Here is a 24,870-nt window from a genome sequence, read left to right on the forward strand (position 1 = left end):
CCCTCATGGCTTTGCCCTCATGGATCTGTGAGCTCACTGAGGGTAAGGGCAATGTCTTATTGATGTATATATTCCAAATGCCCATCACAGATAGAGTCCATGGATGATACTCAGTAAATGCATGTTGGATGAAAAAATGCCTAAATTAAGATCATCACCAGGATGTGTTGGCTCTCTCTTGTAGGGACTGAGCCCCTTCCAGCATTAGGGAAGGACAAAAATCTGTGCTTCCTACAGAGGTGAGGTGTGGACATAAAGGATGGCATGGATTCATCATATTCTCATGGGGTCTTGGATCTGATCCCTGATCACCTTGGAGCCACTGAGCTGAAACAAGTAGTGGTCTGAGGAGCAACAAGGTGTAATTTGTTATGTCTTTTCCAGACCTTTTCTGAGAAAAAGCCAGTGGCCAGAGAAACTTGTTCAGAAGGCTGTGTGACACGGTGGAAAGGTCATCGGGGGTGGGGGGGAAGGGGGGGAATTAACAGAGCCAACAACTTGTATCTAAAAATGTATTATGTCACTCTTAACCTTTCTGAGTCTCTCTTCTCCTCTCTCCAAGATGGGGATCGTGTTAACCACATAGGGCCAATGTAAGAACTGGAAGAAGCCATACATTGAAAGTGCATGCTTCCCCACAGAAGCCACTTAATAAAAGGGAATGATAAAAAAAAGGGAATGATAATGCTTTATTGCCATACTGGTGTTATATAAAACAGTGTCAGCAGTTTGGAGGGGATGTTTCTGGAATGAATGATGAGGAAAGCTTACACTTTAGGCTAAAATACCTCTGGAACTTGACTTCATTTAGAGTAAAAATTGTAGCATAAATCAAGGAACTTCCCATACTCTGCAGTTATCTCTACTGCTCAAAGCAGTAACTGGAGGCCAGGAGTAGTGCCAGGACCCAGCCATGTAACATCAGCTGACCCCCCACCCCCACCCCTGGGACCTTGCACACCAAGGAAAGATGGGAAGAAACCAGGTACTATTGTTTTCATCAACTTCTTCTTTGCCAATGCCCCTTTTCCCTTGCTTTCTGTGCTATTTTAAGAGATAGTGAATCAAATTATTTCAGCAAGAATAGGCTTTCACCCTGACATTTCAAAAAGATTGATGTTCATATTAATTATGGACCATCTCTGTCTCTCTCCACCAGCAGCTCTTTTATGTATTTTTTTCTTCCCACAAACACCTTTATTCTTTTTAAGTCACCTCCTCATCAAATTTCCAGGTTCTAGAAGGTTTCTAGAGACTGAGAGTAAATTTTGGAAAGATAATAACTACTATTTACAGCTTTCTGTGACTTTTTCAATTCAGATATAATGACAGTGCCATTTCATTTCCCTGTTGTCATCCAACCTGCTACTTAAATCCGTAGAGGTTGAACAGATGTGTTTGTAAGCATATTTATTCTCTTTATCTGTTGGTAAATAAACACACCTTCCTAAGTTCCTTGTAGTAAAATATGAATCCAAGACCTCTGCTGCCCCATTCTGCCTTTCTCCTTTGCCCGGGACTCAAGGCAATACCATTTGGACTTGTGACATTTGCTACGTTCTTCTGGCTGTCTGTGACCTTGCACAGATTTCTGTCTACTTTTAATAACCTCAATGCATCATTACTTTTGCTTTCTTCACTACTATTCATCTTATCATTATTGAATATTTCTCTTCATTCCCACTCAAGCTATGATGAGTCATTTCCATGTTTACTTTGACAGCTGTTCCAAACCTTGACCTTATTGGTTCTAAATGCCCTGTATGTCCACCCTACTTCAATCATGCCCTTCCAGTACTTGGGACCCCCTAGGAATGATCCAACTTTTAAGATTTTATGTTTAAACCCGCTATTCTCTAACAAGAATCTCCTACCATTCCTAGTGCATCCCATCAATGATTCTCACTGAGTAACTGAATCCTAGACCTTATCAAGATCTATGGTCTGCAAAATTCCATATATGTTCTTTATTTCTCAGCTTCATCCAATTTTTTTTTTCTGTATCCAGCTCATTATGCACCAGAGTCTTTCACATCAATCACCCTTGCCAATAGCGTGGGCTTCCCTCCCTATATCCTGGCACATTTACTTGAAAAATCACTAAAATGAAGCAATGGTCCAACTTCTTTGTGCACGAGCTTATGTCTGTGAAAACTACTGAATCAAAATACACAGCCATGTAGCTCAATGCCTCACATATGCAAGGTCACCAATACAAAATAGGACCTCAAGGACTCTTAACAAATTTCTATGCTTCCAGTTGCCCTTAACATTTTTAAGATGGTTATTTCAAAACTTCCTCCTATAATTCATTAATTCTCTTCAGAGACTGTCAGTAGGTGGTCTCAACTCTTATTAGACAAACATCCACACACATCCACACACACACACACACACACACACACACACACACACGGCCCTGTAGCAACTCCTTCAACTGTTGTCCTCCATACCTGCAAACACTCCTTCTGAATAAAGTGGAAAGATGTCCTTTCGTCATGGTTAAGCTAACCTTCACCTTGACTTTGCTTTCATCTCCCTGTTCTTTCTCTCTCTCTACCTCCTGCACACACTCCTTTGGACATCACCATGTGGATCATTCCCTTCCTTTTTGTAACTTTAGTCTCTTTCTTATCTTCTTTTCCTCATTATATTGTTTATTTTAATTCCAGTATTAAAATTTATTTATTAAATTAAATTAAATTCCAGTATAGTTAACATATAGTGTTATATTAGTTTCATGTGTACAATATAGTGATTCAATTATACATTACAATATATTTAAATGTGCTCAAGTCTCAACTTAAAAAAAATCTCTATCCTTGCTTCTCTCAGAAGCAGACTCCCCCCCCTTCATAGTTGTTTATTAAAAAATATCATTAGGATTGGTGACCTGGTTTTTCCTACTTACTCTTTGAAACTCCTGGAATTCATCTTGTGCCCCTTTGTGACACTGGAAATCTCATCTCCACCAGAGACCTCCTTCTCGCTCAGACTCATGGACACTTTTGACTGCTAGTCTTTGTTGACCATTCCACAGAGTAGGATAAGAGGGGGCAACCTCTCCAACCTGAAGCACATGGAGCCATAGATGACCTCTCTAACTCTGCATCCTTCCCCTGTCTCTATGTCTAGAGCCACATTTTCTCAAATCTCTCTCAAACCTATCCTGCCCATTTCTGGCCAGCCTACCTGCTGCCACTTCAGAGTGTGCTCATCAGTTTCTGTGGTATCTGCAATGCCAGTTTAGTCTACCACAACCCCGCCAACCCACCCAATTGTTGCACACACCACAGCTAGAGAATTCCTAGCACATCCAGTCATTCCCTGATAAAAGCAAGCGAACAAAACACCTGACTCTCTTCTCATTGCCCTCAGAATAAAATCACATCCCCTCAGTATAATTGACAAAGATGAAATCCCTGCTCTTATATGCAGCTTTATTCCTCACCTCTCTCCTCCCACCCCCATTCCATTCTTGTGCTGGGCACTCAGTCATTTTAAAGGCCACTTGGTTTCCACAATATACTCCATCTTTCTCTCTCCCCAGAACCTCTGTACAGGTCTTTGTTCCTCCTGCCTCAAACATCTCCTCTCCACTTCGACTTCTGTGAAGTCCCCCACCTCCCAAGCACGACTGCTCATTTCTTCAACTGGGTAATTTCTCCTTAGCCTCTAGGTTTCCTTTGGATGCCAGTCCCTGAGTCTTAAAATAGACTTATGTAACCTTCAATTAATAGCAGGCACATCCTCTACTTACCCCCAGAACAGCTCCTCTTACATCCAGTTGTCAATGTAAATTACTAGATAGCAAATTCTTTGATGGCAGGGACAATGACTTGCTCAATTTTTATTCCTAGAGCCTAGCTTAGTGCTTGGACATAGTAGGTACTAATAAAGGTTTGTTGACTGAATAACTATAAATGCAAGGGTATAAAGAGTGTTCATTGGAGGCAAATACATTTGTTTAGCATTTATATCCTTTGGACAATTCCTATACCCATTATAACTGTGATTATCACAACTTTGTTTTGCAAGAACTTGGTTTCAAACTTGCAAGAAGTTTTAAATTTTAATGATGTCCAACTTACCACTATTTAACTTTCCATTTGGACCTTTCTGTGTACTCTCTGGGAAATCTCTACCTTCCCCAACTTGGGAAGATAGTCTACATTTTCTTCTAAAATTACCACAACATTAGCTTTTACAATTTAGATCTACCCTCATCCCAAATTGATTGTTGTGTGTAATGCTGAGGAGAAGTTGGGACTTTTTTCCCCATAAATTTATCAAGTTATTTCAATAGAAGTTTTTGAAAAAAACTTGCATTTTCCAACTTAATTGCCCTGGTATTTTTAATTCTTCAAAATCATTTAATCATATATGCCTGTGTCTTTTTTTAGACTCTTTTCTGTTCCATTGAGCTTTTTCTCTACCTTTTAACCATATCACATTGTCTTGATAATGTAACTTTACAGTAAATTTTAACACTAAAGAGTGAGTCCTCTAAATGTATTCTTCTTTTAAAATATTATTTTGTCTAAGGTAAATACTTTTGATTTCCATGGAAATTTCAGAATAGCCAGTTTGTACCAAAAAGACAACTGAGGTTTTGCTGAATCTGTGGACACTTTGGTAACATTGAATTTTTTAATTTATGAGAATAGTATATCCCTCAACATACTTCAATCTTCTTCCATTTCTTGTAACATTGTATAGTTTGTATTAGAGGTTTTATATGTTTTTCTGATGTTTAAATTGTTCTAAAATTCATTTTCAAATTGATACTTGAATATGTAAATACAGTGAATTTTTAATTTTTTCCTTTTATCATTTGACATTGCTAAATTTATTTATTAGGATGAAAGTTTCTATATTTCTTGGGATATTTTCTTAAGTATTTGGTATTTTTTTTTCCTTAAGTATTATAGAGTTTAACCAGGACAACATCAGGGCCTGAATTTTTCTTCATGAGAAAGTTATTATAAATTTAAACTTTTTATTAAATCTAGTGCTATTTATATTTTCTATTGCTTCTTATAAATTGTTTACTAATTTGATTATTTTATTTAAGGGGGCATTTGGGTGGCTCAATGGTTGAGCACCCGCCTTTGGCTCAGGTCATGATCCCAGGGTCCTGGGATCAAGTCCCACATCAGGCTCCCTACAGGGAGCCTGCTTCTTCCTCTGCCTATGTCTCTGCCTCTCTCTCATGAATAAATAATCAAATCTGTTTAAAAAAGATTATTTTACTCAAGATATAAAATTTATTGGCATAAAATTATTCATAATAGCCTCTACAATCCTTTTAAGGTCTCTTTATAGCTACAATTATATGTTACTATCCCCTGGTCATTAATAACTTGTATTTTTTCATTTTTATTAATCCTAATCTGTCTTGCTGAGATTTAGGAATATATTTTATATATTGTTATTTAATAATCTTGTTATTATTTGTTTATATCTTGTTATTCTTTGTTTTCTAGTTCATTAATTACCACGTCTTTTAATTCCTCCCTTCCTCCTTTAGGGTTAATTTGTTTTTCTCTAGCTTCTTAAAATGAAAAATTTTTTTACAAATCTTTTCTCTTTTCTAATACAAGCATTTCATTTATAAATTTCCCACTGAAATCTGCTAGCTGTATCTACAAATTTTGATATGTTTATTTTTATTTTTTCAGTTTAAATTACTATTTTCATCATGGTTCCTTAGAAGTGTGTTCAACTTCTAAATGTGTGGACTTTTAAAATATATCTTATTTATATTGGCTTCTCATTTAATGCTGATGTATTCACACTATATGCTTTGTAAGATTTTTTTTTTCCTTTTAATGGTGGAGGGTGGAAGGGGAAAGGAGAGAGAGAATCTGAGGCAGGCTCCCCAACCAACGCAGAGTTTGACTAGGGGCTCAATCTCATGATCCTGAGATTGTGACCTGAGCTGAAATCAAAAGTCAGATAATTGACTGAGCTATCCAAGTGCTCTGCTTGTAAGATTTTAATTTTTGAAATATATTTATAATTAATGGGTTAACATATGGACTCTCTTGGTATATGCACTTAAAAAGGAAATGTGTTTAATAGTTGTTTTGTGCATTGTGCTCTAAATGCATCAGGTCAAGTCATGCTGCATTTTTAAAATTTCCTATAGTCATTTTTTTTTCCTACTTCTTACTAATTACTCAGATCCACTTGTTATCCAATGTATTCTCAATGGCCTTTCACTGAGATACCTCATCCTATCTGGTTTTTGGGTGTCAGCCATGTCATTTGTGATGCAATGTGTGAAAACTGTTTCAGGAGATGTGCTAGAAGAGGCAGCTGCTGCCTCTTTGCTGTGGTTGCTCTTTCACTCCCTGTCTCATTGCTGTACCTCTTTCAGTCTCTCAGTTCTTTTGACCTGTCTGGCAACTTCTGCACCTTCATGACCTCATGTTTTGGCAAAGGGCACTATTTTAGGCTACTATTTCTTCCTATTCACTAATATTTTTTTCTACTCTCATAAAATAAAGATTTGGGGTATGAAATTCTCATAAACAACTGTTTTTCCTCAAATAAGCTTAAAAGCTTGTCTTTAAGATTAAAAAAATAAAACACTCATATTGTGAACTCTTTTTTCCTCCCCTCTTGGGCAATGAAAATCTCAGGCTCCAGAAACAAATCAATAGAGAATTTTAATAATCATAATTAAAAATGTAAAGGATGATTTATTTAAATAGTAACCCATGACACTACATAAAAAGTCATCCAATTATGGACAAAATAGAATTGTGCCATGTATTTTATCAATTGCTGTAGAAAAAAAAAATTAAGAATCTTTTAACCTTGAAGCATGAAGTCTTTGAGTGGCAAGAGTTTAAAATAGGCTTCCATGTCTTTCTCCAGGAATCAATCACTACTGAATATGTAGTATATAATATTTAAAAATTATAATATTTTAAATTATTCAGTTTTCAATATTATTATTCTCTTACAGATAATACCTGGATATCTTAACAATAGTCAGGAAGCAGAATTTGAATGTTATAAATGCGTGAATATAGGAATAATATTAGAGCTTACAATAGCTAGCAAGTGGAACTAGCGTGGGAGAAGAAGTAAAGGACTTTCCTTTCCTTGTTCTATGCACTAGAAAGGTATTATATTTAATCTAATAGCTAATGATATAACGGATGAAGAAATATAAGTTTAAGAATTTTGTTTATTTTTTATTTTTTCCCTAAAGATTTATTTATTTATTTGAGAGAGATAGAGAGTGCAAGCAAGGGGAGGGGTAGAGGGAGAGGGAGAGAGGAAAAAAAAAACCTCAAGCAGACTCCCCACTGAATGTGGAGCCCAACTCAGGGCTGGATCCCAGGACACTGAGATCATGATCTGAGCTGAAACCAAGAGTCCGACACTTAACCTACTGAACCACCCAGGTGTCCTCCAAGGATTTTATTTTTAACTGTGAAATAATAACTGGAAGATTTAAATTAGTAACATAAATATGAAGAGTAGATAGAGGAGGAATAATATGAAATAAACTAGTTTTTTCCCATTTTACATAGGCAGCCAATATTTAAACAATTCTTCTAGCTTAAGAATGGGCGCTGACTGAGTATACTCTTTGTAATTGTGAGAGCTATCATCTTTATCAAAATAAAGACTGTTGTAAGGGAAATTAAATAGGGAGTGACAGTGTAAGGAATTGGAGTGAAATATTTTAAATACTCTCTTATCTTTATGGATTTACTTTTAATGTGTGAATATATTGATTTTATTATATTAAAATATTTTAAGACTCCAAAATACTTCTATAATATATAATTCCCAATCTCATTTTTGCCATTTTTTTCATCTTGTCTATCACAATATTTTATAGATAAATTTTCTTAAAAATGATTTTGAACATCTGCAAGTTTATCTCTGCAAAAATATAATCCCTACCAGATGTTTTTCTCTGGCTCTGGGCCCAGAGATATTAATGGAATTATAATGGAGAAGGTCTTGAGCAAATGTATTTGTCAGTCTGACTGTGCTCTCGATCTTAAATTGTCTAAAGCGGATGATAGGGTGGCATTAAGTAAAACTGCTGTGAGGCCTCAGCAATTTGTCTGAACATCTGGTTGATTCTATTCTCTTCTTTGCTCTGCTTCAAAAGCCAAGTTTGTCCTTATACCATGTTATATAACCCAAGATTAAGATTGGTTTTGCAGAGGATTTTAAAACTCTATTTCCATATATATATTTGAATATGAACTACCCCTTGGGTTCTTATGATTTCACACTTTCCTTGTTCCTATCTACTTCTACTTCCTTTTTATCTTTTTTTCCCACCTTGGCATGATCAATGAAAAGTAGTAATTAATTGCGAAAATATATACAAATGCCATCAAAGAAGACAAATAGGGATCAGACTATCATTTTCAGCATTTTTTAAAAAGATTTTATTTATTTATTTATTTATTTGATAGAGAGAGAGAGCAAGAGAACAAAGCAGGGGGAGTGGCAGAGTGAGAGAAGCAGGTTCCCTGTGGGGAGTCCCCAGTCTGTAGTGGGGGCTAAATCCCAGGATCCTGGGATCATGACCTGAGCTCAAGGCAGACACTTAACAGACTGAGCCACCCAGGCACACCTCAGCATTGCTTCTGAGCCACATTTAATTCTAAATTATCTTAACCTACTCTCTCAAGTTTTGTATAGTCAGTTGTTACAGTGATTTATTAAGACAAGACACTTATAGTCAGGTGGCTCTGTGCTCCCCACAATCTTCTTAATGCCTCTCAGAGATGGCTGTCCGAGTTCTCATGAGATTAGACCCAGACCTCAATTTTTGATAGCAGAAAACTCATTTTATCATTATTGTTTAAAGGTAATAGAAGGGAATAGCAGAAAGAATTTGACAGTGAATTTTTATACTTTTCTCCTTATCATTCTATTCTCTCCCAATAGATTGTAAGCTCTTTAAAAACATGAATGGATTTTGACTCTTACTTGTAATTCCTTAATTGACTTGGACACATTTTAATTTCTAGAATCATTTAAGGTGAATTCATTTATTACAACTAATGTTCCCATTGATTTCTGGATTGGTTTGATTAGTATGTAGTGCAAATACACATGATTTTTTCTTGTCTTAAGAAATTGCGGACTTCTAACTTTCACTTAGGGTACAGAATGTTAGATAGATGATTACTCCCATCACAACAAGGAAAACCGAGGTCATATTAAAATAATCATAATTTTATCAAATTCAAAGAGGTGAAGTTACAAAGTAAGCACCTAGCCTTAGACCTAAGGAAAGGCATGTATATTCAAGGAGAAATAGAACAGGAAATGACTAACCTTTACAAAGCAGGGGAGGAAGACTGGTCCTTCATTTAAGTGGGAAGGAAAAATTTAGCTAACATGTTTAATGAATTGTTAGTCTCTATATAGGATAATGCAAGGTTTCTGGAGTTCTGGACACAAAGTTCACAAAGTTCACAAAGGACACTGGTTCACAAAGTTCAATCTTTCATAGGTCCTTCTTCCTGGATTTTCACCAAGAAATCATGGAAAACATTAACCACTGGGCAAGGGATCATAGAAAGCCTACCTTGCAGTGCAGGCCTGGAAGACACAAACACTTTTAACTAATGACCAAACAGAATAAGAGGTTCTGATTCATATGTCAGGCATAAATGCTGTTTACTTCAGTGTCTACTGTCCCATACCTTATGTGTGGCTTTCCAACAAAGACTATCTATCACACACACACACACACACACAAAGTCAGGGAAAAAAGAAACACAAACCAACCCCCACTATTAAGAGGCAAAATAGTCCACAGAACCAGACTCAGGTAAGAACCAGATATTAGAACTATGAAACAGGGAATTAAAAATTACTATAATTAATATGTTTAAAAATCTTGTGGAAAACATGTATGAACACATGGGCAATTTCAGCAGAGAGGGGAAAACTATAAAAAAAGGATTATATTGGAGGCTAGAATAAAATATAGTAACAAAACTGAAGCATGGTATTGACTAATTCATTAGTAGACAAAACAATCCTAAGGAATATAAACATCAATGAATTGGTCCATTGAAATCAAATGAAACATAATAAGAAAAGATAGAAAAATAGAAACAAGACAAAGCATACAAGCACTATAGAATATCATCCAAAGGTCTAAGTATTATATGTGTGATTTGAATACTAGAATGCAAGAAGAGAGATAATGAAACTTAAGAATTACTTGAAGATATAATGATTGATAATTTTCTAAAAATAACATAAAAAATAAGCCCCAAATCTAGAAAATTTGAACACCAAGTGTGATAAAATCAACACACACACACACACACACACACATCATTCATATTCAAATTGCTAAAAACCAAAGAAAAGAGGCAATCCTTAAGGAAGCTCAAAAAAAAAAGCGATAACAAACACAACCTTCCAAAACCAAAACATACACAAAGAGCAAAGATAGAAATATGATAGACTTTTCATTAAAAATTATGCAAACTAGAAGACAAGAAGGGATGTCTTCAAAGTACTGAGAAGAAAAAGGCCAACACAGATTCCTACATCCAATGAAAATATCTTCCACAGATAGGACCTAAAAAAGATATAATTCTTGATCAACAGACCTACACTAGAAGACATATTAAAAGAAATTGTTTAGGCAGAAGAATACAGTAATACATAGAAACCTGTCTCTATAGAAAAGTTACAAAGTTCCCCATAAATAATTAAAATAAGAGCGAATGTTTTTTTGTTCTTATTTGTACTTGATTTCTTTCTTTCTTCTTTCTTTCTTTCTTTCTTTCTTTCTTTCTTTCTTTCTTTCTTTTTTTCTTTTTCTTTCTTTCTTTCTTTCTTTCTTTCTTTCTTTCTTTCTTTCTTTGTACTTGCTTTAACAATGATTCTCTCCAAAGGAAAAATAATAGAAATGTATTTGGATTTATGCTATATTCAGAAGCAAAATATAGGATAAAAGCATCCCAAAAGGCAAGACAGAATCATTGTATTGTAAAGTTCTTATAATTATATAGACTGAAATGATTATTATTTGAAGTTATTATGACTAACTGATGACATAAACTCAAGGGCAACAACTAAAGCATTTAAAAATGTATGAAATGAAACCAATAGTGGATATTAAATTAAATAGATTAATAAAAAATTCCATAGACATGATTATCTATATAGAAAAATCCCAAAGAATTCTCAAAGATCTACAAGAACTAACAAATGTAAGGTTTCAAGCCAGAAAGTCAACCTGTAGGTCATTCTATATACTAGTAATGAGCAATCAGAAATTGAATTTTGAAAATATCATTTACAAAGCACCAATGAACATGAAATACTCAGGTATATATCTAACAAAATACATGTAGGGGTTATATACTGATAACTACAAAACCCTGGAAAAGGAATGAAAGAATATCTAAATAGATGTTGAGGTATATCATGTGTATTTATAGAAGGCTCATTACTGTTACTATATCAGTTTTCCTCAAGCTTATTTGTAGATTCAACACAACCAAAATCCCAGCAAGATTTTTTTGTTACTGTTGAAACTGACAACCTGATTCTAAAATGTATCTGGTAGGGCAATATATTCTGTCTTATAAATATAACATAATACAAAATGTAAAGTCACAATGTTTTGAAGGAGAACAAATTTAGAGGCTTCACTCTGATTTTAAAACTCAGTATAAAGCTGCAGTAATCCAAAACAGTGGCAAATACGGAGTCCAGAAACAGACATATATGTGTGTGTATGTGTGTGTGTGGTATTTGACAAAGGTGCAAAGGAGACTCAATAGAGAGAAGATGATGTTTTCACAAATGGTATTAATTACATATTGATATGCAAAAAAAGAGGAAAAAAACCCACAAAATGTTGACCCATACCCATGTACCATATGCAAAAATTAACTCAAGATCGATCATATATTCAAATGGAAAATGGAAAAGTATAAAGCTTCAAGAAGAAAATAGGAGAAAAATCATTGTGCCTTGGGTTAGGTAAAGCTTTCTTAGGTACGCCACCAAAACCACAATACATGAAAAGGAAAAAAATAAAAAAATTGGCTTCTTCATTATTTTATTTTTTTTTTAAATTTTTATTTACTTATGATAGTCACAGAGAGAGAGAGAGAGAGAGGCAGAGACACAGGCAGAGGGAGAAGCAGGCTCCATGCACCGGGAGCCCGATGTGGGATTCAATCCCAGGTATCCAGGATCGCACCCTGGGCCAAAGGCAGGCGCCAAACCGCTGCGCCACCCAGGCATCCCTGGCTTCTTCATTATTAAACACTTCTATTCTTCAAAAAATATTTTTAAAAGAGAATGAGAAGTGAAAGACCAAAAGAAAACATTTGTAAAACACATATTCTGCTATATTCAGATGTAGTAGGCAAAAATCTAAGGCAGATCTATATTCAGATGTAGTAGGCAAAATTCTAAGATGGTCCCAAGATGTCTTGCACTATATAATCCCTTCCCTTCAGTATGGGAAGAGTTATTTATTTATTTATTTATTTATTTATTTATTTATTTATATTTTTAAAGATTTTATTTATTTATTTGAGAGAGAGTGAGAATGAGGGAGAGAAAGCACAAGCAGGGAGAGGGGAAGGAGGAGGGAGAAGCAGACTCCCAACTGAGCAGAGAGCCCAATGCAGGGCTCTATCCAGGACCCTGAGATCATGACCTGAGCTGAAGGCAGATGCTTAGCTGAGCCACCCAGGTACCTTGGGTAGAGCCTCTTAATATAATGGAACACTCTTGGATTAGATGACATTATAAGGGAAATGTGATAGGAGAATCACTTTAGGGCTAAGAACCCATTACAGAGAATAGAGAGGGATTCTGAGTAAGCAGCCAGGTTGTTAGGATCCTGCTTCAGAGTGGCTTTTAGGAGCTGAGGGAACTCCAGCGAGGAGCCAGCAGAGAACCAGGATCTCAGCCCCACTTACAGCAGCAAGAAACTGAATTTTGCCAACAACCTGAATGAGCTTGGAGGTTGATCCTGAGCTCTAGATGAGACCAGATTAGAATGCAGTAGCTGACACCTTGAATTAACCTGTAAGACTATGATCAGAGAACCCAGACTTTTGACACATAGAAACTGAGTGGTAATAAATGGGTGTTGTCACCAAGTTAGTAGTAATATACACAGCACTAGGAAATTAATACACTATAATATATGAAAAATGCACAAAACCCAATAATAAAATAACCCAATTAAAGTTTGGCAAAAGATTTGAACAAATACTCTACTAAAGTCAACATCACTAATCATTAAGAATGCAAATTAAAATCACCAGTGAAGGAGTTACCACCAAATATTTATCAAACCAACAAATGAGAAACTTCCTATAAATACCAAGTGGTGGTGAAGGCTCAGAACAGTGGGAACACTCATACATTGATTGTGAAAATGAAAAATGATTTAGTCACTTGGAGAGCAGTTTTGCAATTTCTAATAATTGTGTGCTTATCATAGGACCCAGAAATTCTACTCAAAGGAAATGAAAGCTTAAGTTTACATAAAAAACTGTACTCCATGGTTAATAGTGGCTTTCTCAATATTACCAAAAACTGGAAAAAAAAAAAAAAACCCAAATGTCCTTCAGCTGGTCTATTAGGTTTCTACTGGTGCTGCAAAAAAAATTGCCAAAGTCTTAGTGACCTAAAATAACACAGATTGATCATCTTATACTTCTGGTGTCTGCTTACCTGTCCTTCAGGCTAAGATCAAAGTGTTGGCAGTGCTATATTCCTTTCTGGAGATTCTAGGTGAAAATGTATTTCCTTAGTTATTCAGGTGTTGGCAGAACCCAGCTCCATGTGATATAAGACTGGGTCTAGTTTTCTTGCTGGCAGTCAGCTGGGTTCCACTTTAGTTCCTAAAGGCCTTTGGACCCTGCGTTCCAGAGCCTGCAAAAGGGCAGCAGATCCTTCTGACACTGCTGTCTCTCCAATCCATGTGATATTTTGTCCCAGGATTATCTTCCCATCTCAAGGCCTGTAACTTAATCGCATTAGCAAAGTCTCTTTTTACCACCTAACACAACATACTCAGTTTTTAAGGATTAGGTGCATGGTTACTTTTAGAGGTCACTAATTTGCCTGCCATAATTGGTGAATGAATAAATACAATGTAATAAATCCATGCAATGGAATGTTACTCAGAAAATAAGAAGAAATGAATTGATAAACACACAACAACAGGAATACATTTAAAAAGTTTTTGCTAAGGAAGCCAGATTCAAGAGGATGCGTATTGTATTACTCCATTTATTTGACACTCTGCAAAGGGCAAGACTCCGGATATAGAAAACACATCAGTGGTTGCTCAGAACTGGGGACTAGGGGAGAACTTGGCAACACTGGGCAGAGGAGTTCCTTGGGCTGGGACTATGCTATGTTCTAGTCATGGTGGTCACACAACTGTATGCATTTGTCAAAATTTGTAGAACTGTACATTAGAAACTGTAGTTTTCAATGTATTAACATTATATCTTAATAACGAGTGTATTTTTAACTGGGAACATTATGTAAAATTTACCTCGATGGAGAAAAAAATGCAGAAGCTCAACTCGACCAATATCTGTAAAAAAAAGAATAGGCTTCTAAAACTATGAGAGAGTGCAGCAGGTATTAAAGATTTTGTGGATGATCACAGGACACCTTTCAAAATATAAAATTCCCACGAAATAAATGGATAGACTGTCTACATCCAGGACAGATATAGAATAAGATGGAGAGCAACCCAGATCATTTTATGAGGCTAGTTCAACATTTTTTTAAAAAAATAAAAATATAGAATCCAAAGATAGCACTAGATAAATATCTGCCATTTTAGTTCATCTCCCTCTGTCTCTCTCTGTATATTTATAAACAAATATATTATATCATAAAGAAATCACTAATGAATTGTGAGAAAAACAAAAAACTGTAACTTATTTAAAACCGAGGTTCTTCTACATCTAAATGTAATATCATTTTAAAACTCACAGCTAATAAACAAAATTGGAGGAACAGATAGTTCCTTTAAACAAATAAACAAGGCAAATGAGCAAAAACATATAATTATCATGATGCTGATACCTGCATTCAAAACAGAGAATGCACATGTGTTGGATAGGTGTTTGTCTACAAAAATAGATGAAGTCTATATCCTCTTAGACTTTGCATTCTAATGAGAAGGTATAAAACAAACCTATTGACTAGCACCTGTTTTATACTGGGTGATCAGAGAAGTAAGTTCTCTCTAGAAAAAATATATCTACTGTGAAACCTTGGCTGTGGAGAAGGAGCCATCCATTCAATGGCATTCCAGGTAGAAAGGGTACTTAATCAAAGCACCTGTGGGAAGAAAGTGTTTATGCCTAGAGGACAAGGAGAAAGTCAGTGCTCCTGCAGCGTAGTGAAAAAGAGTGTTGATGCACAAAAAGTGAGGTCTGGCAGGCCTTCCCCAGATCTGGATTTCAGTTTCAATAATGGGGAGCTACTTATAAGCTATAACCTAGAAAAGGAATGACATGTAGCAGATCTTTGAAATGGTCGCTTTGTTCTGGGGATAATGGGTTGAAGTGGGGAAAAGTGATAGAAAGGAGACAACTTAGAAGGTGTTTATGGTAGTTGGTACCACTCATTATAGTGGCTTTGATGAGAGTCCTGGAACTGGGTGGAGATACAGACATAGATGGATATGCTCATTTGTTTGGTTGATAGGTTATAGCAGACATGAAGTCAGATAGGCCAAATGACCTTCTCCTTCTCCTGGTAATAAGCTAGTAAGTGATGAGTCAGCATTTGAACTCTTTGTTTGTTTGTTTAAATATTGTATTCACTTATTCATGACAGACACACAGAGAGAGGCAGAGACACAGGCAGAGGGAGAAGCACGCTCCATGCAGGGAACCCGATGTGGGACTCCATCCTGGGACTCCAGGACCAGGCCCTGGGCCGAAGGCAGGCGTTAAACCTCTGAGCCCCCTAGGGATCCCCCTGAACTCAGTTTAAATCTATTCTCTCAGACTCCTAACTCTGGGAAACGAACAAGGGGTTGTGGAAAGGGAGGTGGGCAGGGGGTGGGGGTGACTGGGTGACGGGCACTGAGGGGGGCACTTGATGTGATGAGAACTGGGTGTTATGCTATATGTTGGCAAATTGAACTCCAATAAAAAAATAATAATAAGATAAATCTCTTCTCTCAATGCCAGGAAAGACAGTCAAATTCAACATCTGTACACGTATCAAACATAACTTCTTAGTCCTAGGATCAAGCAAAAATATTGCCGGCCTCTTTTCTATTTCCCTACTCCATGCTCTTTCTCTACCTAGAGTGTGGAAATGGTGGAGCAAAATAGTTTTAGGCACATCTGGAATTAGACACAGTATGAAAGATGGATGTTTTATGTATAAAGGTCAATCAGGTTCTGGGTGGCATAGAACCTTGGTTCAGTTGGCTGAACAGGTTTTGACATGTGCAAAAGGAAATCAGTCATGACCATATGATGAATGGAGAAAGACCAGGTTTAATGTAGAGGCTGAAATGTTGAGTCAAGAATATGTTGAGCATAAAATGTCTGGTTGGCTATTGAATGAATGGAGCTTAAGGTCAATAGAGTCACCAGAATAGTTTGAGGAATCATCACCATATGGATAACATTTATAAATTAAAAGGTAGTAATAAATAGACTTTGAAGAAAAGTTTTAAAACTATAGTGAGCATTATAAACTGTCTTCAACATCACCATGTTGGAATAAAGTCTCCCTTTTGCCAGGAGATCCTGTTGACATGGTAAGTTTCTAAGGGAATATTCTCTCTGCTGAGCAAGGTTAGTTATAAAGAATTTCAGGGTTTATATTTGTCATATCTAAATGGCATTTCTTTCAAGCACATAAATGGTCTTTACTGACAGGAAGCCGTGCAAATGTTCCCCTTTCACAATTTACTGAAATTGCTGGTTATTTTTAGAGAGAGTCAGGCATTAGTGAACTCAATGCTGGAAACAAGTCTTTGATAAACTGACAGTTTAAAATTCAACATAAATTGTACCATTTCCAATACCAATAATTCCAGCAGACTTTTACATTGTGTGTTATAATTTTCAATAACATTTTAAAAAATATATTCTCAAGAATTCAGAGTGTTACCAGGGCAACCATCTCTCTGGCTTTATGGCGGGTAAGCTGAGGCAATGGAGGGTGAAGTGACTTTTTTCAAAGCCCCAGAGAAACTAACAAAGAGCCCAACTCACTTGACTCTTATCAGCTCTTTGCATTAAAGCATTTTCAGTCCCCTTAATAACGATGAGAGCACTTTTATTATGTATTCAGCGAGCAAATCAAGACTTGACCATAGTTTAATTTTAATAATTTATGAATCTTCATAATGCCACAGGTCTGTGTTCTAGAAGATATTAGATAAATTCTGAAAATTTAGATGATAACACCTTTTTTCTTATTAAGAATGCTAGGCTAATAAGCTGATGGGAAATCAGGGTATAGTTGAGGTCCAATAGAGGTGGAAAATTACTCATCTCTTATTGATAGTATAGTCTGGAACTCAGGAAATAATGACAGTGAGTTTTGTTTTTCCAGTGGCTTTTAAATGGTGCTGCAATTTCCCAATACCTGTTGACTAAAATGGATTATTCATATACTTGCTTGAACTGCCCCTTGAGAAATCTGATGGTCAAAGGCTATCAAGCAAGACTGTAGCTATCCATTACCAATATGGTTTTATTTATTTATTTATTTATTTTTAAAGATTTTATTTATTTATTCATGAGAGACACAGAAAGGCAGAGACACAGGAAGAGGGAGAAGCTACTCTTGGGGAGCCAGATGTAGGACTCGATCCCAGGACCCTGGGATCACAACCTGAGTCGAAAGCAGATGCTCAACCACTGAGCCACCTCAGTGCCCCTACCAGTATTGTTTTAATAAAACAACCAGAGAGTAATTTTTGAATCTATATTATACTGTTGCTCCTTTAAAGCCATAGATGATGAGCCCCATGGAATTAGCAGCTAATCAAAAAGCACTTGCACTAAACATAAGCACAAACTCTTCTTCTAAAGATACAGAAAATAATGATCAAAACAAAACCACTAGAAGGGCAACTGAGAGAACCAGGGCAAGTTTGGGTGATCTTCTTCATGTCTGAGGCCTAGATGCCTCAATTCTCCTGTGCTTTTGAATGTTGCCAAGAGCTGGGATAAAGTTATCAAGATACGTGTGTTTGATACCTGCAGGCTGCTAGCGTTGGTCGGGGGTGGAGGTGAGGGAGAGGAACTAATGTGTCTGGGCTTCGGTGTATGCATCTTTTATTGCTACGTGCCTGACATACTCTGTCATGCTTCATCATCACAACAGCCTTGTGGTATGGGCAGCCATGATCCCAACATTACTGCTGAGGAACCAGAACCTAAGACAATTTAAATAATGGATTCAATATCATATAGTCACTCAATAATGGAGTTGGAGTTCAGGGTCAAGTATTAAGTATGCAAAGCCCATTTTTGTTGTCCTGCCTATCCAAGCTTAGTCCTTCCAAACTTGGTCCTGGATAGATGTGTTTTTCCTTTTCCTCATGAACCCCTCGCAGACATTTTTCAAGAAAGAGAACTCTTCTGTGGGTCATAAAGGCAGTACTTCTTACTGGCTCTAGTTTTCCTTTCCAAAGTTACTTCTCAGCAACTTTGATCTTTCAAGAGTGATTCAGCTCCTAGACCATAGTGGCCCTGGCTTTGTGGATCCTTGGAAAACTCTATACAAACTCTTCTTGACCAATGGATCAGAGAGTCAGCCTTTCACTATAACAAGTAGGCCTCTTATCTGGACAAATTCTCAAAGAATACAGCACAATAAACTCTAGGATCTGTCATTGGTAGGTTCTCTCTCTTTCCTCAGAGCCTAGCTCCAGGAACTGTGATGCTCCCAATTGAACATTTACGTATCTTCTGTGGAGATTTTCTTCCTTTGGAGATATTCTTGACCAGGATAAACATCCACCTCATTTCTGCCCTACAGGTTTCTTGCAGTCCTTTTCATGGTTGCACCCGAAGACTTATCTTTCCCTAGAGTAATGTCTTGTCCTCCAACTCACCATCATCTTCAGGATGATGTCTAAACTCCTAGCATGTCACTCTGTTTTTGGCCAACTGGACTTCTCTTTATCTCTGCTGAATCTTTTCTTTCTCTTCCTTCTACTTCTTGCTTTACTTCTCTCTGTGTTAGCTGTATCAAACAACTCACCCATGCCTTTTTTGCCTTTTTTTCTTTTTTTAATTTTCTGGCCTCAGAAACATTGCTCCCAATCTTCAAGATGCTCCAATACTGTTCTCCACTTGCAAAACTCCTACTCATCTTTAAAGCAACAACTCAAATGTTATTTCCCCTCTGAAAGCTTTTCTAATTCCTCAATACAGATTTAGTGATAGGTTCCCTGGGAATTTCATAGCACTTAACATGTGTTTCTGTTGTTGAAATCGATGTATTTCCTTATACTTAATTGTATTTTTCTCTAGTCTGTGAACTTGTAGAGGTCAGGTATTCTTATTTTTCTAGTCCTCTTTGCCTATGACATGGCCTCTTCACCCTTCATGCTGTGTAGATTTATAGTGTTACATCTGCATTGACAGATTTAGATCTTATTTTGTCTATATATTTCTTATCATTTTTAATAGTATATTTTTCTTACCTTCAAACAGCACCATACACAACTTGTGGGGCCTGGTAAACAAAATAAAACAGAACAAAAAACCAAAACTCCCAAGCCTTTAAAAATTATGAACAGATATCAAGCACTTACTAAATAACAAGAAAAGTTTCAGGCTTTTACATGCACTTTTATTTTTATTTTTTTTAAATTTTTATTTATTTATGATAGTCACAGAGAGAGAGAGAGAGGCAGAGACACAGGCAGAGGGAGAAGCAGGCTCCATGCACCGGGAGCCCGACGTGGGATTCGATCCCGGGTCTCCAGGATCGCTCCCTGGGCCAAAGGCAGGCGCCAAACCGCTGCGCCACCCAGGGATCCCCTACATGCACTTTTAAATCTAATTCTTAACCCTATAAAGTAGAAATTAGTATTATCCTCATTGTACAGATAAGGCATTTGCAATTTAGAGAATTTGAGTACCTGTACCTCCCCAAAGTCACACAGATAGTAACTGGCGAAGTGACATGTTTCCTGGGGCCCAGAGTAGTGAACTTGAGCATGAACAGTGTGTCTAACACAGTTACTTGAATTGTTCACACCTGAGTTTCCCCATTTTCTAAGTACTACAATTTGGAGAGCCGATGATCAAACATGATTTGATGGATTTAATGAACTGAGTTTTTCCTTCCAAATTGTCGCTTCCCTTTGGTAGGCTGTGTAAATTATAGGTTCACCAATGTCAGTTTCTGGGTCTACTATATTTGTGTAGTTTCTCTTTAAAGTGCAGCCAAAATACACAGATAAACTCTCTTTTAGGAGGTTTGTTTTTCTTTTCTGAGATGAATCCTGTGTGTTTTGTTTACCACTGCTACCCAGTCATTTCCAATTGCATTCTTTGAGTCCTTTCTCCCTAGTCTATAACACCATCCAATTTAGAACAGCATATTTAGTTAATATGATTTATCTTCCTTAAAATTAATGAAAATAAGAAGACTGAAAATAGTGTTGAGCACTCTGACAGCTCATTCTAACTCAAAATATTGATCAAATCAATCTTTGTGCTATTTTATTGTTTACAAGAGATTCTGTTGGAAGCAAAATAGCATTCTGATTAACTTTTTGGAACATACTAGATATAATATAATTGATTTGTAGGGTAAGGAGATTAGTCTACTGCAGAGCCCAGGGTCAGGACCAGATAAGGTTGAATCTTACAAGCAGCAAAGAGCATAATCTAGAATTGAGATTAAGTTACCAGATGAGAGTCTGGATTTATAATTCAGGATAAAAGCAGTGAGGAGATAGAATGGAGACATGAGGGTCCAGATATATAACCTCATCTCATATATGGGCAATTTGACTCTGGCTAATCTAACCAGTCTTCCTTCTCCTAATTTTAATGTGTGTTGGGAGCAGGACTAGCCAATGACCACCATGTTTTCACCTTGGGCATGCCTGCAATTGCAAAGCAAACACTTTTATTGCTCCTCAATATGATGTCAGCTATATATGTAAACATGTTGGTTGGAAATGCTGCCTCATAAGACAAGCATTTATGGATAGGAGAGCAGAGCTGATATCAATGTAAATTCTGATACTTTATCACTTTGGGGAGTGTGAGGAATGTAATTTGCTCCATGAAACTTGGCAACTAACTAAACAACTCACCAACTCACTGGCCTACAAAAAGACCAGGCTTTGTACATTTAGATACCATATGCTTTGACAGTGATGGCAAAACAGGAATGAAATATGAAGGCAAATGAACAAAAATGTTCAAATTTCCATCTGGCCTTCATAAATCTCCAGGATGCCAGTATCAGACTAGGTAATTGACATCCTAAGGAGTCTAGATTTTCCTTTATAGTGACATAGTGTGAAGTTTGTTTGCAAGATCCCGTACATAATAACTTTGAAGCTCAGGAACATACATGTGCATTTGTCTTAAAGAGCATGAAAGTGAAAGATAGACCTACAAAATCAGTGGAAAATGTAATTATGTTTAGGTCCCTCCTTTCTGTAGAATGTAAAATAATCATGTAGAAGGCCATTGAGTTTTTATGTGAATTCTCTTCATCCAATAGATCCTTTCAATCAGTCTAAGAATGGTAGTTTGGATTAGGAAAAAACAAACAAACAGGAATTAATCTAAAAAGATTAATTAATTTAAAAAGATTAATTAAACTAAAAAGCTCCTCCCTTTGGTGTCCATGGGATCTTTTACAATATAATTGCATATGCACATATTTTACAACTTGAAAACTTAAAATATATACTTCAAAATTATAGCTATTCTGATCAATAAATGAAACTTTTTTTTCCAGTCTACTGGTGAGAGCTGAGGTGGAGGCTAGATCACTTACTTTTGGTTGTATTGGTACCTTGATCTTATAAGATAGTGTACTGTTGCTCTGAAGATGGCATCGGGGAGGGTTTGGGTGGAGTAACACGAAAAATATTATGGGTTCATTGTTCCCAGTCTCTATTGATGAGAGATAAAAATCTCTTACTCCATGATTCAAGTTAATGGGAGAGCACAAGGCTAGCTGAGGGCAAGGCATGAGCATGGGTCACCATATTGACAAGTCCTTGAAACAGGCAAAGGGACATTCCTCTACGGACTCAACTGCCTCGATGTTCATACTTTGCTAAGGGCAGAAGGTAATCTTAGCCCAACCTCCAGGAGGCTGTAAGTCTACTTTAACATATAAAAATTCCTTTAGAAATTTCCTTTATCTCTAAACCCCCAAGATACATGTTAGTAATCATCCTCCAAGCACATGGCCCACTGATACACATCTGAAGGGTCTCATGACTCAGGTTTTTTTTTTAAGATTTTATTTATTTATTCATGAGAAACACACAGAGAGGGAGAGTCAGAGACACAGGCAGAGGGAGAAGCAGGCTCCATGCAGGGAGCCAATGTGGGACGCAATTCCAGGACCGCGGGATCGTGCCCTGAGCTTAAGGCAGACATTCAACCGCTGAGCCACCCAGGCACCTCTCATGACTCAGGTTTTATTAGATGGTAATAAGTGACCTCTTCCCAACAATAGCTAGCCCCCTCAAGGTCCTGGAAACCTTGCTTAAAATTCCTTAGAGAGTGTGCTATCCTCAAACCTCTCCCAACTCCCAGGTATATAATCAGCCACCCCTCACAGGCCCAGGTCAGCAGGTCCTGCCCACGGGTCCTGTCCCTGTGCTTTAATAAAACCACCATTTTGCACCAAAGATGTCTCAAGAATTCATTATTGGTTGTTAGCTCTGGACCTCACCTATATTCCAAAACTTCATCAAAGTCATAGAGAAGCTAAGTTTATAAACCCACCATAGCTCTAATGACAGTATTTGGGGCATTATGCATTCAAAATCTATCAAATACAAGACTCTTAATTGGGAGGTGGAGATTGAGAATTCAACTACAACTTACTCAAATTCTCATCTCTAGAGAATTTGGAATTTTATTTTATTTTTTGGAATTTGAGAGTAGAAGAGATGTTCAATGAATTTCTCTTATTTTTTTGAATTCTGAATATAGAAAAAAGACTGGGGAGCATGTATTCCTCATTTTATGAAATGTTGAATTTTGGAAAATAATAGCAAAACTATCCATGGGAATCCATAAAAGAATTCAGTTATCCATTCTTCAGGTATATACTTGAAAATATGACCAAATCTAGACTAAAAATTGTTTGAGTGAATCATTTTGACCAATTAAACTATGGAGTCACAAACCCATGGGTATTATGAAAATTATTCAACAAATTATATTAAAAGAGTTTGATTAGTGGAAAAAAATTCTCCACAAGTCATTATAATTTATAATGCACCATAATTAATTTCAGTTGTAAAAGTGTTTTTAACAAGGTGAAATTATAAGCTGTAAAATATATACATGATTATTAATTTATTTTGCAAAGAACATGAACTGCATAAGGATATAAACAATTAGCAAAAGGATATAAACGGTAAAAAAAAAGGCAAAGCCTGATGTATTTGACTACATTAAAATTTAACTTTAATATATTAAAAATAATTGTATCGCATAAAATGAAAGTCGATACATTTTGTGAAGCATTGTTACGAACTAATAAGAACTAAAACTAAAAAAAAAAGTATATCAAAAAATTTCCTGAAGGAGAAATACAAGTTGATAATAAGCACAATTAAAAATCTACAAAATTGTTAGTTATTACAGATGCAAATTTAAAAGAAATGATACTACTTTTACTTATTTAACAGAAGAAGTAAAAAAGAGAGCAATGATTTTAAAAGTGCAATAAGTGGAATGTAACAGGGATCCCTGGGTGGCGCAGCAGTTTGGCGCCTGCCTTTTGCCCAGGGCACGATCCTGGAGACCCGGGATCGAATCCCACGTCGGGCTCCTGGTGCATGGAGCCTGCTTCTCCCTCTGCCTATGCCTCTGCCTCTCTCTCTCTGTGTGACCATCATAAATAAAACAAACAAACAAACAAAAAAACAAAAAGAGGAATATAACATATATAATTGTTGCTGTAAATACTGTGACATTTCAGTGGAAGTATGTAGTACTATGGATTGAGCCTTAAAATATCCATATTTTTGCCTATAATTTTTACCTCAGGTAATATATTACACAGTATTATTCAGAGACCCATAAGAAAAAAATGAACGTACAGAGAAATGAAAAGGGATATTCTAAACAATATAAAAGTTGTTTATTTAGAGTACAGTCCTCCATTATAAATACATATCCATTACTCATCTGTTATGAATGTTTTCAAATAACATTTACTGTTAAAGTATGACTTTAATAATTTTTGAACATTTAAAAGAAGAGAACATAAGTGTAAAGAAGAGAAGTAAATGAGATTGTAGGGCAGGAATAACATTTTCATAGTGCAAACCCAGGAGAGACTAGAGAGACTTAATCAAAATGTAGCAGAACTTTAAGAATGTTGTTCCTCTGTTACACAGAAAGGAGTTAGGAAATGGATGAGGGATTTACTGAGCCAGGTTTGGCTGTGCAAGCCAAACTCTGGGCATGGGAAGACGTTTATAAAAACAGCCTCTGGTAGGCTTGGGGTCTAGCTCTCAGCAAAGTTTAGTTAAATGTAGTGGTAATTTTGAAATCAGTGGCGCGTGTGTGTTTAAGGCTGTGTAACCAAGTGGAAGGCTGTATAATCTGTAATGAAGACAGGGGTTGCACAGAAAATTTTAGAAGCAGG

At 36.4% G+C, this 24,870-nt stretch overlaps 1 long non-coding RNA gene across 2 annotated transcripts in view; it reads right to left on the minus strand.

Annotated features, from left to right (window-relative positions):
• Positions 1-13,827, minus strand: part of LOC121490459 — a 93,888-nt gene extending 80,061 nt beyond the window's left edge. Inside the window, exon 1 of one of the 2 annotated variants that reach the window (XR_005987685.1) lies at positions 13,723-13,827. This is a non-coding gene — a long non-coding RNA (uncharacterized LOC121490459). The remainder of the gene's footprint in view (positions 1-13,722) is intronic. The other variant, XR_005987686.1, reaches the window with a different exon arrangement.
• Between the last annotated feature and the right edge of the window lie 11,043 nt (positions 13,828-24,870).

The sequence above is a fragment of the Vulpes lagopus genome, chromosome 5 (assembly GCF_018345385.1).
Source record: "Vulpes lagopus strain Blue_001 chromosome 5, ASM1834538v1, whole genome shotgun sequence".
Taxonomy (NCBI): Eukaryota; Metazoa; Chordata; class Mammalia; order Carnivora; family Canidae; genus Vulpes; species Vulpes lagopus.